The following is a 13,988-nucleotide window of genomic DNA, read 5'->3' as shown; positions in this document are numbered from 1 at the left end:
TCTTTGCAGCCTTGTGTAAACAAGAAACTGTTAGTGCTGTCTCCGCTGGGAGGTTTTATAACCTATTCACTAAACTCGTATGTTGGGAGAGTCTCGTGAATCGAACATTGTTTAAAAACAAATGTTTATCAACATTTAAAATGGTAAATCCTTGGGAAAGTTAATTTGCGATAGGAAAGGCATAGGAGACTAAATAGGAAGCAATATTGTAAGTGCTTGAATTGGCAGGTTATGTTTGTAAAAATGTAAAATAAGCAAATGAAAGATGACCAGCTAACCTATGGGAGGGGCCTTCCACTGCGTGCGAACACACGTTGAAGTGTTTTTAATAACTTTTGATGCGTTTCAGCTAGAAATATCATCAAATTGAACTATACACTTTTGTAAGAGCTCACCTCCGTGTTCACAAGCACACAGAAGTGCATTCACAAGCGCTCAGAAGTGCACTTCGGCACCCCGTACTTTATCCTTCATTTGAAATGTATTACACAGACTAATCCGGGCTGAAGTCATCAAAGACATTTTTTTGAAATAAGACTGTTTCCACAAGCGTTCACAGAAATTTGCAAGTTGTTACTCGGAAGCCAAATTTATAATGATTTGCATTTATGGTCATCTACTGCAGAAAGGGTTGTCTGCATATGCACATGCAAGAGGACCCTCCCACGTTCAATTGCCTGACGGTCTGAGCCACCCTTTCTAAAGTCGATAAATAAATGACCAATACACAAGTAATGTGCAGAGAGGGTTGAGTGACGGGAGCACAAGGAGGAATGGGAGGTACTGAAATACCTCTTGCCTCATGCTCCACGCAGAACAGACCCATAATGAAAATTAAAAGGCGAAAGGCATCCAAAATGGATACAGTCAACAAGTTTGCTTTTCAAGTTGCCTGAGACCATCTGGATAATAAACAGGATTGCCGACTTTAGCACTGCGGTAACAGGATCGAGTCCCAGCATCGGCCCTCCCCTTGCCTACAAAAACATGCCTACCATAATAAATAAAAGTAAACAATGACAATACAAACCGAAACCAAATTACAAATGCCAATGGTTGAACTACCTTTGTGAATGTACACAGGATCAGGTAGACCATTCCAAAGGAAAAAAGAATGCGTTGATCAAACCATACATGAACAAAAGAGTAGAGAGACATGTAACAGGGGCAGTAGCCATGAAAGTGACAAGGTGGTACAAATAGCAACATTACGCCAATGAAAAAGGAATTTAGAAAGGCAGATGACAGAACGAATGGTAAGCGATGGGCGTGATGAAAGCCCACAATCTACATACAAGCAAACAAACTGCCAGAACTGCCAGGCCAGGGCCTCCCTGGACCGGAAACAAGTCTGTGATCCACGTCTGGGCATACACGGCGCACTTAGAGCGATAAAAAAGCAAACAAACACAAATGGTGGACGGAAAGCAGAACCAATCAAACATTCATCCCCAGTGACAGTTCTGGGTTTAATCAATCTTTTCTTTTGCTCACCACACCACCTCACTTTGAACACAGCCATATGCAAATCAGTCTTGACCCTGTTCCCCATGGGAACAGTCCATCCCGAACAGCCAGTCCATGCCCTCTGTGGACTGGAAACAATCTAGATACAGCATGTCTTGGTTTGAGTCATCGCATGTGCACCATCTAGAGCTGAGGCGAGACCTAACTAGGAAGAAACCAATATAGAACCACTAAACATAGTGGGTTTAAGATGCTAGTGTATTCCAGAAAGAGCATGTATTAGGTCTGAGGAGGTTACAGATTACTAGACCACTAAATATATTTCATTCCATCAATGATTCGGTTAGGGAAGGTGTAGATGTAGTATTCAATGATTCACAGAGGGGAACACTCCGGGTCTTGGAGAAGGCACCCTGGGAATGAGGAACAGATAATGCTATTGCATGTTTACCCCTGGATTTGGATCTTCCACTGGTGTAATTCTTTATTGATTTCTGCTTGTGTAGGGAATAAATAGTAAAGATAATAATGACAAGAAGGACAGGAATATCTTACAGAAATTAATTTCTTATCTAGATATGACGGATACCCACAGGCCGGTATACCTAATGGACACCAGCTATATATTTAACTCTAAAAAGCATTAGAGTTATTTAAGAAATACTTTTTCTTCATCAGCAAAATTTTGACCAGCAGCATCTTAAATGTTGCAATTAGTAAGCTGCACATATATGTTCAAGCTTCCGTTTATTTTTACATAGATTCTGTCTAAACGTAAAAAAGACTCAAGAATTGGAAATTTAGGGCCTGATTTACAGTTTCGGGGAGAGGTTACTCTATAACAACAGTGACAGATTTCCCGTCCACCGAAATATAAATCCCATGATATCCCACGGAATTTATATTTTGGTGGATGGAATATCTGCAACCCCTCCACCAAACTCTAAATCAGGCCCTTAGTATTTCCTTGTTGAAATATTCAGGAATTAGGAGAAACACTGAAGCAGCGATTCACAAGTTATGGCCGCAAATAGTGATTTAGTTAATGTTTTAGGAGTGGTTTGCTCTGCTTTGAAAGCACACCTAAATAGGGTCGTATCTAATGCTTGAAGCAACACAATAAAGGAAAAAAAAAAGAATCAAAGCACTCCGAACAGCCTGGCAGAAGAACAAAAAATTCTGGAGAAAGGCAACATGACTAATCAAAGTCATCTCTGCAAGGTGTGGCTACTGAATGAAAGAAGGAGTTACTTTTTTGCACACAAACACCCAGGGAACTGATGGCCTGTTGCTAACAAAGGTGGCAGTTGGGATCCAAACAAAATGTTAATACATGGGTTTTCAACTAGTAGAGGAACTTGGATTGACAGCTGGCTGACCGCAGGTAAAAAGTAAGTGCTTTGCAGAAAGCACTACCACCTAATCGAGCCTTACCAAATCTAGGAACCCTGAAAAGATGGGTAGAATTGGAGTGAAAAGCCTCGGTGAGCACATTCCATGTAATGTTGGTAATCGCATACTTGGAGGAGGGGGGGCACGGACATGGGATTTCAAATAACATTGGGGATAGGAAGCCGAAGCAAAGATCTCAAATGATTGGACGTTTAACACTGTGAGCAATCAAAGACAGACAAGTGCAGGAGTGCGCATGGAAGGGGAAGGTAGCCTCCATCTGATGGATCTTGTAACTGACTAGGAAGCAAGAGAGTTAGCAACAGATTTAAAATTAAAATTTCGCGAAGCCCATTTGGGCACACAATGAAGGCTGGGAATCAATGTGGAAAGTTTAGACTTTTTGCAAATTAGTAATCAATCAAATATAGGTGCATGTCAAATTCAAATTATAAAAGTACAGAATTAGAACCAGCAAGCTGTAACACCGGAAAAATGAAATCCCAATAGCATAAGGCAAACAGAAAGTACAGTCACAACGATACAGATACTAAGGAACAGGAATGGACATTTCTGAAAGGAATTCAGATTACTCCTCCAAAACATGAACAAATCTACTTCATCGAATTCAGGTTCTAAGCTAAAATAGGAAAGCACAGAATAAAAGTCTCAAAGGATTCAGAAATTAAGCAACGTAGGTGTCAGCATCATGAAGACTCCAGTAGAAGTCTTCTAAAAAGGAGAATCAGTGTTAGCTTACAGTGGCGTACTCTAAGGGCAAGGGAATGCAGAGAGATTTATACCTTTTCAAGTCCAAAGGAATCTGCGGTAATTCTAACAATGCGAACACTAACTTAAAGCGGAAACTGGAAAGTTCCAGGAACATCCATATCTCTAAATGTGTCACCAAAATGCCAATTATTTCTCTTTCTCACAGGGCGCATCTGCAACATGTGTTGATTTTCCCATCCCACGGAGCTCAAACAATCAAGTTAACCTTGAGCACCTTTGTTTCTGATACTCAATGAATAGGAGGATTCTGCTCATTAAAGTGTCCCGTTCCTACCAAGAGTTCTCAACAATACTCCTTCCTCTTACTAGGAAATCATGAATGTGCACCTGCACAAGAAGAATATGCAGAGCACGGAAAAAATACACCTTATGTTAAAATAAAGGCCTAGTCAAGCTAACTTTAGTTAATCATGGTCAACGTGCACTTTTAATACACAATTAGAGGTGCACGCATAATTTCAGGATAGATGCAAAGCGTGGATAAATGAATTAATGATTGCATATGCAATGTGCTTTCAATAAATGCAATATATCAAAATACTAGTGTAAATGTGAACGAAAACTGCAAATCGTCATGTTAAAGTTAAACATTAGAACACACGCATATATAAAACTCTAGTTTCTACAGTGAATATATCTCCAATATACATTTTGGTGTTTCACTTTATATTAGTGATGTTAAGGCATACAGAGTATATGATGTCGACTCCACATTTGTATTTCTGCTGTAACGTGTAGGGTTGAAGCCAGAAATCACAATGCGCTAATCCTCCCTCTGATGGTGAATCAAGCCATCACAATCAAAATAAGACTTTTATCATATGGACCAATCAAAATCTCAAAGGTTTCATGTATTTTCATCTAGTCTCCTCCAGATGTTTCATCTCATCATAATATCTACACAGACTCTCCTCCAACTCTGTCTTCTCCCTTCCTCTTCCCTACCCTTGTTGCTTGTATCCTTTTATGCACCTTAAAGATCACAACTAGAGACATCACACACAGAGAGATTATCTCAAGTGGTCTTAAAATAGAACTCTCTATTCCACTTCCAAAGTTTTCAAACAATTTGCCAACTGCAGCAAATCAATTTTAAATTACTTCTCATGCATTTGGTGCTTTTAACTCCTTCAAATCTTCCTCCAAACTTGAAATATTCTTGATATATGCCTTCAAATCCTTGTTCTTGTCAGGTATGTAGGTATCACACTGCTGGACCTTTACTGTCTTTGGTGAGAAGAATGTCTAACACAAGAAAATTTTGCAAAACCATGAATCTCATAGCTACCATTTCAGTATCTGCAACCCACAGGGCTCCTGGTTTACTGCTGGACAGTGTATCCACTATGGTAGACAGAGTTCTAATCTTTATATCATTTAAAATCACACCTACAGATAGAATCATCACACGAAAGATATCTCCCACTACCTCTCCAGCACTAGCACCTCTATAAGTCTAGAATTTGTTTCCCATAGAGGATCATTAAAATGTTCAACATGCTATACCTTTGTGAAAACTACACCAAAATAACATACAAATACCATTCCTTGGACAACTTGAAATATCTGATGTCTCCACAAATATAACAAACACCAGGACAACAGGAACTTCTGCGTCCACAAACAACCGCCAGTTTCCTCTAAACTCAAATGTGTGATCACATTCACTCCTTCCCACAGTCTACAGTTTCAACTGTAAATGTATCTGTAAGTATGCACAGTTTCCCTTTACATCTCCAATTCAAAGTCAGTGCTGCTAGATTTCCCCTGCTTGATGCTCAATTTCTTCATTAGTCCATTTATGCTGACTCTTAAATTCTTTTACGGCCTTTGACTTATCTCTCCTCCAACTTTTTCCTCTTGCGTTCAACTAAATTGAGAAATTTCTTCTCAACATCTGTCAAATTGCAAGTCAAATTGTTTTGGTGAGCATAGGGAGTATCTAATGTCATGGTGGGTCTAAAGAACCTCACAATCATCCCTATTTGTTTAGTAGTGGGACGATAAATCACATTCTTTAATGTGGCATTCTTTGAAAGAACTAAATCATAATTTAAAAGATATTACTGGAAATGTCCTTCCCCATAAAACAAACTCAACAAAAGGCTACAAGTAACATCATAAGTCAAAGGTCAATGATGGCATGTGATGTCTTCTGCAGCTGATGCAGGTAACTGCAACAAATGCAGAAATAGCAATCCCTTGCATCCATAGTGTCAGTATATTCATAAAGCGATTTAAAATAAATATTTGAAGAAACATCTCCTCTAGATGGGTCTACATTTAATTCTTTATCATCTAGTGAAAACAAACTACTGCCAATAGGATGACGTGTTTTGGGGATAACTGTAGATGTGGTCTCCACTAAACTAGAAGATATGGGGGATACAGTCCTACTAATGAAGCAATCAATCCTGCAACTACAATTAATAACACCCCTGCTATTATGTACCTACGTCAACTATGGTTATTAGTTCCCATAACTTCTCTAAAATCAGACCGTTGGGTGGAAAATAGCAGCAGCAAGCCTTCTCGGTCAGTTTCCATGTGTCTAATGGCAAAACAAAGTTCAACAGATATTACGATGTTATTTATCAAATGTTTGCCCTACTCCATGTTCTTCTAAATAACATCCTTATGCTCCTGATGCTGCCTCTGGCCTCTCTAATGTTCTTAATTCCCTAACAAAGTTTTTTCAAAAGTCTCTAATATGTACACAGCTCAGAAACCATACTAATAACAAAATGGGTCAGCTCATTTAGTGAAATTTAGTGCCAAAGTGATTTTAAAACACAGTCAACCATAAAGTTCAGTTCAGGGGGCGTTCAGTTTGTATTATCACTCTCCATTCCCCAAATTCTCTCCCTCCAGCATTAGCAGCAAAGTATGTCCATTCAGGTAAAGAGACTCTCTTGTCTCAGCTTCAGCTCTTGACTCATCCAGAGTCCCCTCAGACTAAACATGTGGTGTTTCAGGCTCTTCTTGGTTTTCAGCAGCTTGTCTACCCTGCTCCTGCTGTCTCTCTGTCACAACTGGCACTTCTGGGAGAGGTACCGCCACAGCATCAAGGGGGCACTCAATTCTGCGGGTATGGGAGGCATGAATCCAGTTGGGAAGACCTCTACATTTGACAACAGTAGTTGTCACCAGAAAAACTTGGTAAAGCCCATGCCAACGAAGTACTAAGCATGTTTTTGTCACATGTTTCTTCACCAGGATCCAGTTGCCAGGACTGAGGTCATGGCACTGCTCCTGATGTGGCGAAACAGTGATTATTTCATGGGGGGACAGTCCTGTCCTCCAATCAGGAAAACTGTGACGACTTATCAACACAAGAGGTAAAGCATCGGGCCACTTCAAAGATGTTGAAGCATACACTTTAGCTAGTCTGGATTTTCGTGCATTCAGTTGTTCCACTATTCCTGAAGCCTCATGTCGACAGCTGCAATGTAATCACTGCTCCACTTGTAATGCTGCAAACAACAGTTTCACGACCTCATTGCTGGATGAGTCCCTTGGTCTGACTCCAGAGAAGTTGGGAAACTGAACCTGGGGATCAGTTCCCTCAATAGCAATTCAGCCAGTGTGAGACTGTCATTTCTTTTGCTCGGTTAAGCTTCAACGCGAGAAGATGTACACAACCACCAGGACATATCCCAGTCCATTGTACACAGGCATTTTGATAAAGTCCAACTGCTTTCTGTTGAAGGAATCACCTGATCTTCCTATGTGGCTTAGTGTTACTGCATTTATTTTCCCTACATTTATCCATTTGCACCCAACACACCTGTGAGTCTCTCCTTCAGCCATATATCTAAATCTGAGGTTAAACCAAGTCTGCTAAAATAAAGAAACATGGCATCTCTCCCTATATGGACAGGACCACGGAAATGTCTAGCAATAGGGGCAACAGACTATCTAGCAAAAAAGTCTCCTGTCTGCTGAAACCAAATGTCATCATTCCTATTGACACAACCTGCTCTGATCCAACCTTGCTGTCCTTCCTCTGGCACTTCCTCTTGTATCCTCTTAACTTCTTCCCATGGACCAGCTATAGTTAGCAAAAGGTTATAATTGGTCTCTTCTGTAGTCTCATTTGAATATTCACCATTGAATGTACAAGCTGTATAAGCACAGTATCTTGTGACTTTGTCTGCATGCTTGTTACCCACTGTCACATAGTCATCTCTCCTGCAGTGTGCAGAACATTTCATTCTGGGTAGCCAACTGCAAAGCCTCAAGCAACTGTTTAATGTATTCCCCATTCCTTATTGGAGAGCTGGAAGAGGTAATATAACCTTGCTGTGACAATAACTGTCCAAAGTCATTGACCACACCAAAGCCATACTGACTATCAGTGAAAATTGTCACTTTCAGCTGTTCGGAAATGCAGCATGCTCTAGTAAGGGCAAGCAATTCAGACACTTCTGCGGAGAGTACTCCTCCAAAGCCAGGAGGCTTGAACTACACCTGAGACTGTACACACTGCATAGGTAGGTCTTAGATTTCCTTCATGGTCGCTCAAACAAGACCCTTCAACAAACAGTATGAAATCAGACCCAAGCAGTGGCTCATCTGGAGTGTCTGGTCTTGGCTTGGTGCATAATTCAGTGACATCTAGATAGTCATGTTCCACTTCTCCTTCCCACTCCTTCAGCTTCAGGAAGGGGTAACAGTGTAGCAGGAATCAAGGTAGCACATCGTTTCAAAATCATATTCTCTGCTGTCAGAATAACTTGTTCATAGTGGGTCAAATGGCTGTTTGTGAAATGTTGGGTACAGGTCAATAATATCTCAACTAAATGGGGCACAAACATAGTAAAAGGATGACCCATCACAATATTTTCAAATTTCTCAATGCTGACACCTACGCTGCCACTGCTTTAAGGCATCTAGGCAGAGCTGCTGCTACGGGGTCCAGAAAAATAGGCCACAAGCCTCAGTGAGATCCCATGCATTCATGTAAGCACTGAGAGAGCGCAGCTCTCCCTCTCACTGCAAAAGAGACCAAACGCTTTGTTAAAATCAGAGATTTCCAGTGCCAGACCATGACAGAGACTTTCTCTCAGCTCTGGGAAGGCAACCAAGCAATCTTTATTCCAAGGTACTGGATCAGACACATCCTTTTGTGTCAGCCTCTGTAAAGGCTTGGCCACTAGGGAAAAATTGGGTATCTACTGGCGACAGTAGCCCAACATTTCCAAAACATTGTGTCTTCTCCCTGAGTAGTTTGCTGATTCATTTTCCGGGGTTGCTAAAATCCTTTCTTGCAACACCTTCCTCGCTCCCTTATCAATGTGATATATCAATATCAATGTGAGCTACTGGACCTCTTTTTGACAGTATTGCAACTTACTCTGGGACACTTTATGTCCATTCTCATCTAAGTGGTTCAACAGAACAATGGTGTCTTGTCTGGAAGCTTCCTGCATTTCAGATGCCACCAGCAGGTCGTTGATATAACCTACTAGAATTGAGTTGCAGGGCACGACTAAGGACTCAAGATTCTTTTTGAGGATTGATGATCTGATTAAAAATAGAGGGGCTATCAGCATACCACTGAGGGACTCAGCACCATGCCAAAATACGGGGCCGAAACTGAAATGCAAAGAGGAACTGACTGTTCTCAAACAATGGTATGGAAAAGAAGGCCTGACACAAATCGATGAAAGTGAACCACTCAGCCTCACATGGAATTTAGAATAAAATCACAGCTTGACTCTGTACCAATGGGCAACAAGGAACAACAATGGTGCTCATTTTCCTCAGATCTTGGACAATGTGGTATTTACAGCTAGACTTCTGTAAACCCATAGTGGGTGAGTTGCATGGATTTTCCATTTTTTCCTTCAAAATGCCTTGCTGTATCAAGGAATCAATCACTGGAGTGATCACGGCAAATGTTTTGGTGGTCAGATTATACTGTGGTGTGCTTGGGTACTCAACATTTGGTTTATCTTTAATACAGACAGGTTCAACACCCTTGATGAGACCTATGCCCTTTCCTGAAAAGTTCCTTCTTCAGGCTTCACTGCATCTCTACAATCTGATGGTAACTCATCAATCGTCATTATGGGCAACAGTGCAACATAAAGACCATCTCTTGCCAATTTAAAGGCAACAACCAAAGCTTGAGTTTGTAGTACAACACCTCTCTGTGTACAATAAATGGTACAATTCAGTTTGCATAGGAGATCTTCCCAAAAGACTTACTGGACTAGAGTCACATACCACAAATTGGTGATTCTCTTCAAAGGATCCTATTTTGACAGGTACTTCTTCATTTATAGGGTTTGTCATTTGCTTATTTGCAACTCCTACAACTTGCATTCTTTTCCCCTAATAGGGGTTGGTCTGGAACCTCCACTGTCCTAACAGTACAGTGGGTAGCACCAGTATGGACCAGAAAGGGTACAGGGTGGCCATAGGCTTCACCATCTACAAATGGACCACTCTGGTTTACCTCTAAGACTGCGGCAATAACGCAAACTTCCTTTCCCCTCAGGAACCCCCAGAAGGATGGCTCAGAACCATAGTCCTCAAATATTTCATATATAGGAAACTGTTGAAGCACACCCTGATTTTGGAAGGAATTTTGATTCAAATTTGGGACTTGATTTGAATTTAGAGCTGAACCATTTGCATTTTGCTGTGGCATCAGGGCTTGTGGAACCTGCATCACTGGAGCTTGGGGCACATTAACATTTTGTATTCTGGATCTCTGGGTATTCTGTTACTGTATAGGGTTTTTATCCCGGGGTTCTGTAAACTTAGAATTTTGAGGATAAGACAAAATTCCAGCTTCCAATCTCCAACATATTGCAATAATGACAAGAGTTTGTCTTTTTCAAAGTTGCCACATCAGTTCCAGTGCTCAGATCAATTAGAACATCATGTCTCCTACCTTGCTGTGGGAGCCTGTTTCCACCTGGCATCTCCAGAATTCCTTGCTGATACACTTCTTGCATAAGACCAACATTCCCTAAAACAGGCTGACTCCATCCTCCTTCTCTCTGTGCGGCTTTCATTTGTCCCACCATCAGCTTCTCCTTGAGTCTTTTCTGCTTCATCTCTAAATCATTACTCCAATATTTTGCATATCTCAAAATGTCATCAATCCACTTATTCTGCTAACAAATTAAATGCTGCAGAATCATCATGCTAATCTCCGATCTCAATCCTGTTACAAATCTAGACACAAAATATCCCATGTCCTTCGCCTCCAGAGTCTTCATTCCACTGTGCTGCTTAAACATTTGTAACAATATCTCATAATAGGCACGCACTGACTCCTTGGGCTCTTAGGTTGTTCTGTCAGTTTGAACCCAATCAATGTCTTTAGCTAGTATCTTCCCTTTCAAAAAGGTAATCACCTGTTGGCACTTTTTCATCATTAAAGGTGCATTTGTAACTGGATTTCTTAATGGCTCCTTCTCTGGCCACTTTAGAGCTGCTTTACATTCTGCCAACAAATCGTTTGGCACCACAGTGTCAAAAATGGTATTCAAGTATACCCACAGGACCTGCAAGATTTTTACAAACCACTCAACTTGCATGTAACACTCTACTGGCTTTTCTCCCAATTTGGGAAAATCATCAGTGAATGATGCAAGATCACTCCTGCACCAAGGCACATGGACATAACCTCCACCAGGCACTTCCCTCAATAAAAAAGCTGATGTGCCCTCTCCCTCCACTGTGGACGGAGGCGGTTCTCCCTTTGTTTACTTATTATCTCTGTTCTTCTCCTATCTGCTTTCCCACTTCTCTAATTCTCTCCATTTTGGAATGCTGTGAATCAACTACTTAATCTGCATTTTAATTACTGAGATTCCCAAGCTGCAAATGTCATTCTACTCAAAACGCACACAGTAGCATCCTCTGCAATGACTTGTTTCTACCTAGGTCTACATCAAATGTTGAGCCAATTCAGACAATTTATCATATGCTTATCCCGTATGCTTTATGACATCCTTACACATAAACACAAGTCTGTTCTTTTGGTAGGACCTAATCTGGAAAAATCAAGATTTCCTGATATCATGTCATCTAGTTCTAATTTTCATTTGACCACATCTACTGCATTTTCTCTCATCTGGTCCTGAGATGTCTCTCTGGTTACTCCTGAGCTTGGACCTTCTCTGAAGGTCTTTACTAACCTTTTCAGCCAGTCATCATATTCTTTACCAGTAGACCAACCAGTATTACAGGAAAGTTAGACACTATGGGCCTGATTCTAACTTTGGAGGACGGTGTTAAACCGTCCCAAAAGTGGCGGATATACCACCTACCGTATTACGAGTCCATTATATCCTATGGAACTCGTAATACGGTAGGTGGTATATCCGCCACTTTTGGGACGGTTTAACACCGTCCTCCAAAGTTAGAATCAGGCCCTATCTCTCCTCTGGAAGTACCATGGTTAACACTCAGAGGTAAATTCCAGACAGATTTATCAAAAGGTTGTGATCTTTGGGCAGCTTCTCCTGTAAGGGAAGTTCCTGCTTGATTCGCTACTGAAGACTCAGAAGCAGCATGTGATATAGGCCCTCATTCTGACCTTGGCGGGCGGCGGAGGCCGCCCGCCAAAGTCCCGCCGTCAGGTTACCGTTTCCGCGGTCGAAAGACCGCGGCGGTAATTCTGACTTTCCCGCTGGGCTGGCGGGCGGTCGCCTTCAGACCGCCAGCCAGCCCAGCGGGAAAGAGGCTTCCACGATGAAGCCGGCTCGGAATCGAGCCGGCGGAGTGGAAGCTGTGCGACGGGTGCAGTGCGTAGCAGACAGTGAAATACATGTAGGGGCCCTCTTACGGGGGCCCCTGCAATGCCCATGCCAGTGGCATGGGCACTGCAGGGGCCCCCAGGGGCCCCGCAACCCCCCCCTACCGCCATCCGGATCTCGGCGGTCCGACCGCCGGGATCTGGATGGCGGTAGGGGGGGTCGGAATCCCCGCGGCGGTGCAGCAAGCTGCGCCGCCGCGGAGGATTCAATGGGGCCGCGGTACACTGGCGGGACCCCGCCAGTGGTGCCGGTCCGACCGCGGCTTTACCGCCGCGGTCGGAATCCCCATTGGAGCACCGCCGGCCTGTCGGCGGTGCTCCCGCGGTCCTCCGCCCTGGCGGTCAAAGACCGCCAGGGTCAGAATGACCACCACAGTCACCTTAGTCTGCATCAATGGAGTATTTCCCATTCCTCCCCATCTGTGGACGACAGGAACAGCAGTTGACAAAACTACTCCAGAAGGAACCATCAAAGCCTGTGTTACAGCTCCTGATGACTTGGGTCTACATAAAGGAACTGTGAGACCAATAGAGACTGGAACAGCAATTGCACCTGGGGCATTGTGAACAGCAGATTGTTTATCTCAGAACTCCCTCCCATTGGGGTATGACTCTCATTTACTTCCGTATTTACCAGTGAAGAGGGTACTTCTGAATTTCCATTGGGAACTGCACCACTCATTTTTTTAAGTTGGGTTTCATTATATGTTGGTAGTGGGTGTGCTGAATGCAACACATCCAAATTGTCATTACTAAATTCACTATCACCATCTTCATCTATAGTCTCTGTGTCTTTTGCCTTCCCCCCTTCTTTTTCCTTGTCTTTCCCGTCTCTTTCTCTTTATCAGCCTCTTCACTCATCAATGCAGGGTACAATCTAGCTCCCTCTATCAATTTTTTTGATGATGCCTTATTTATTATTTGAAGGTACATTCCTCATCAGCAAGAGAGAAAAGAGCTCTACATCATTTGAATTTGAATGGCTTAAATCATCTAGTATTTTTATTGGGGTTTTCCTTTTGAACAACACATGCAGCAAGGCACATTATGGGTACAAGGGTTGACGATGGCAATTAATCGGTGTCAAGTGAAAGATGCGCCATATGCATTTAGGAGTGAGCTATAGCAACGGTAAAGGTCAGATGGCTGAGTGATTGGCTGAGAAGGAAATGAAGGTAAAGGAAAGGGGCCTCCCCAGGAGTCTGTTCTGCTCAAAGTCCATGTAAGGGAATTGTAGTTATATGGTAGCCTAGATTACTAAGTGAAAGTCGCTGCATCTGGCGGGCTTGCCAAGCCGTGAGTACAAAACCAGTCACTGTATTTCAGAAGGGGGGTGCATCTTGTTCAACTGTTTAGAGGAACTGTGTGTGAAGTGTAACCCATTGTGAGAAGATGGGTAATTTGCGGACATGCCAGACCTTCTCGTAGTGAAGAGCAACTTCCTCCCCTCTTCCCCATTTGCACATTGCACCATTCAAGGCCGCCACTAACGGGACTGCTGGTGATCACCACTGAAGTGAAAGTGTGCACTTAGCATACAGAACCGCCAATGCAGCAA

The sequence above is a fragment of the Pleurodeles waltl genome, chromosome 9 (genome assembly GCF_031143425.1).
Source record: "Pleurodeles waltl isolate 20211129_DDA chromosome 9, aPleWal1.hap1.20221129, whole genome shotgun sequence".
NCBI lineage: Eukaryota > Metazoa > Chordata > Amphibia > Caudata > Salamandridae > Pleurodeles > Pleurodeles waltl.
This window is presented reverse-complemented; position numbering follows the sequence as displayed.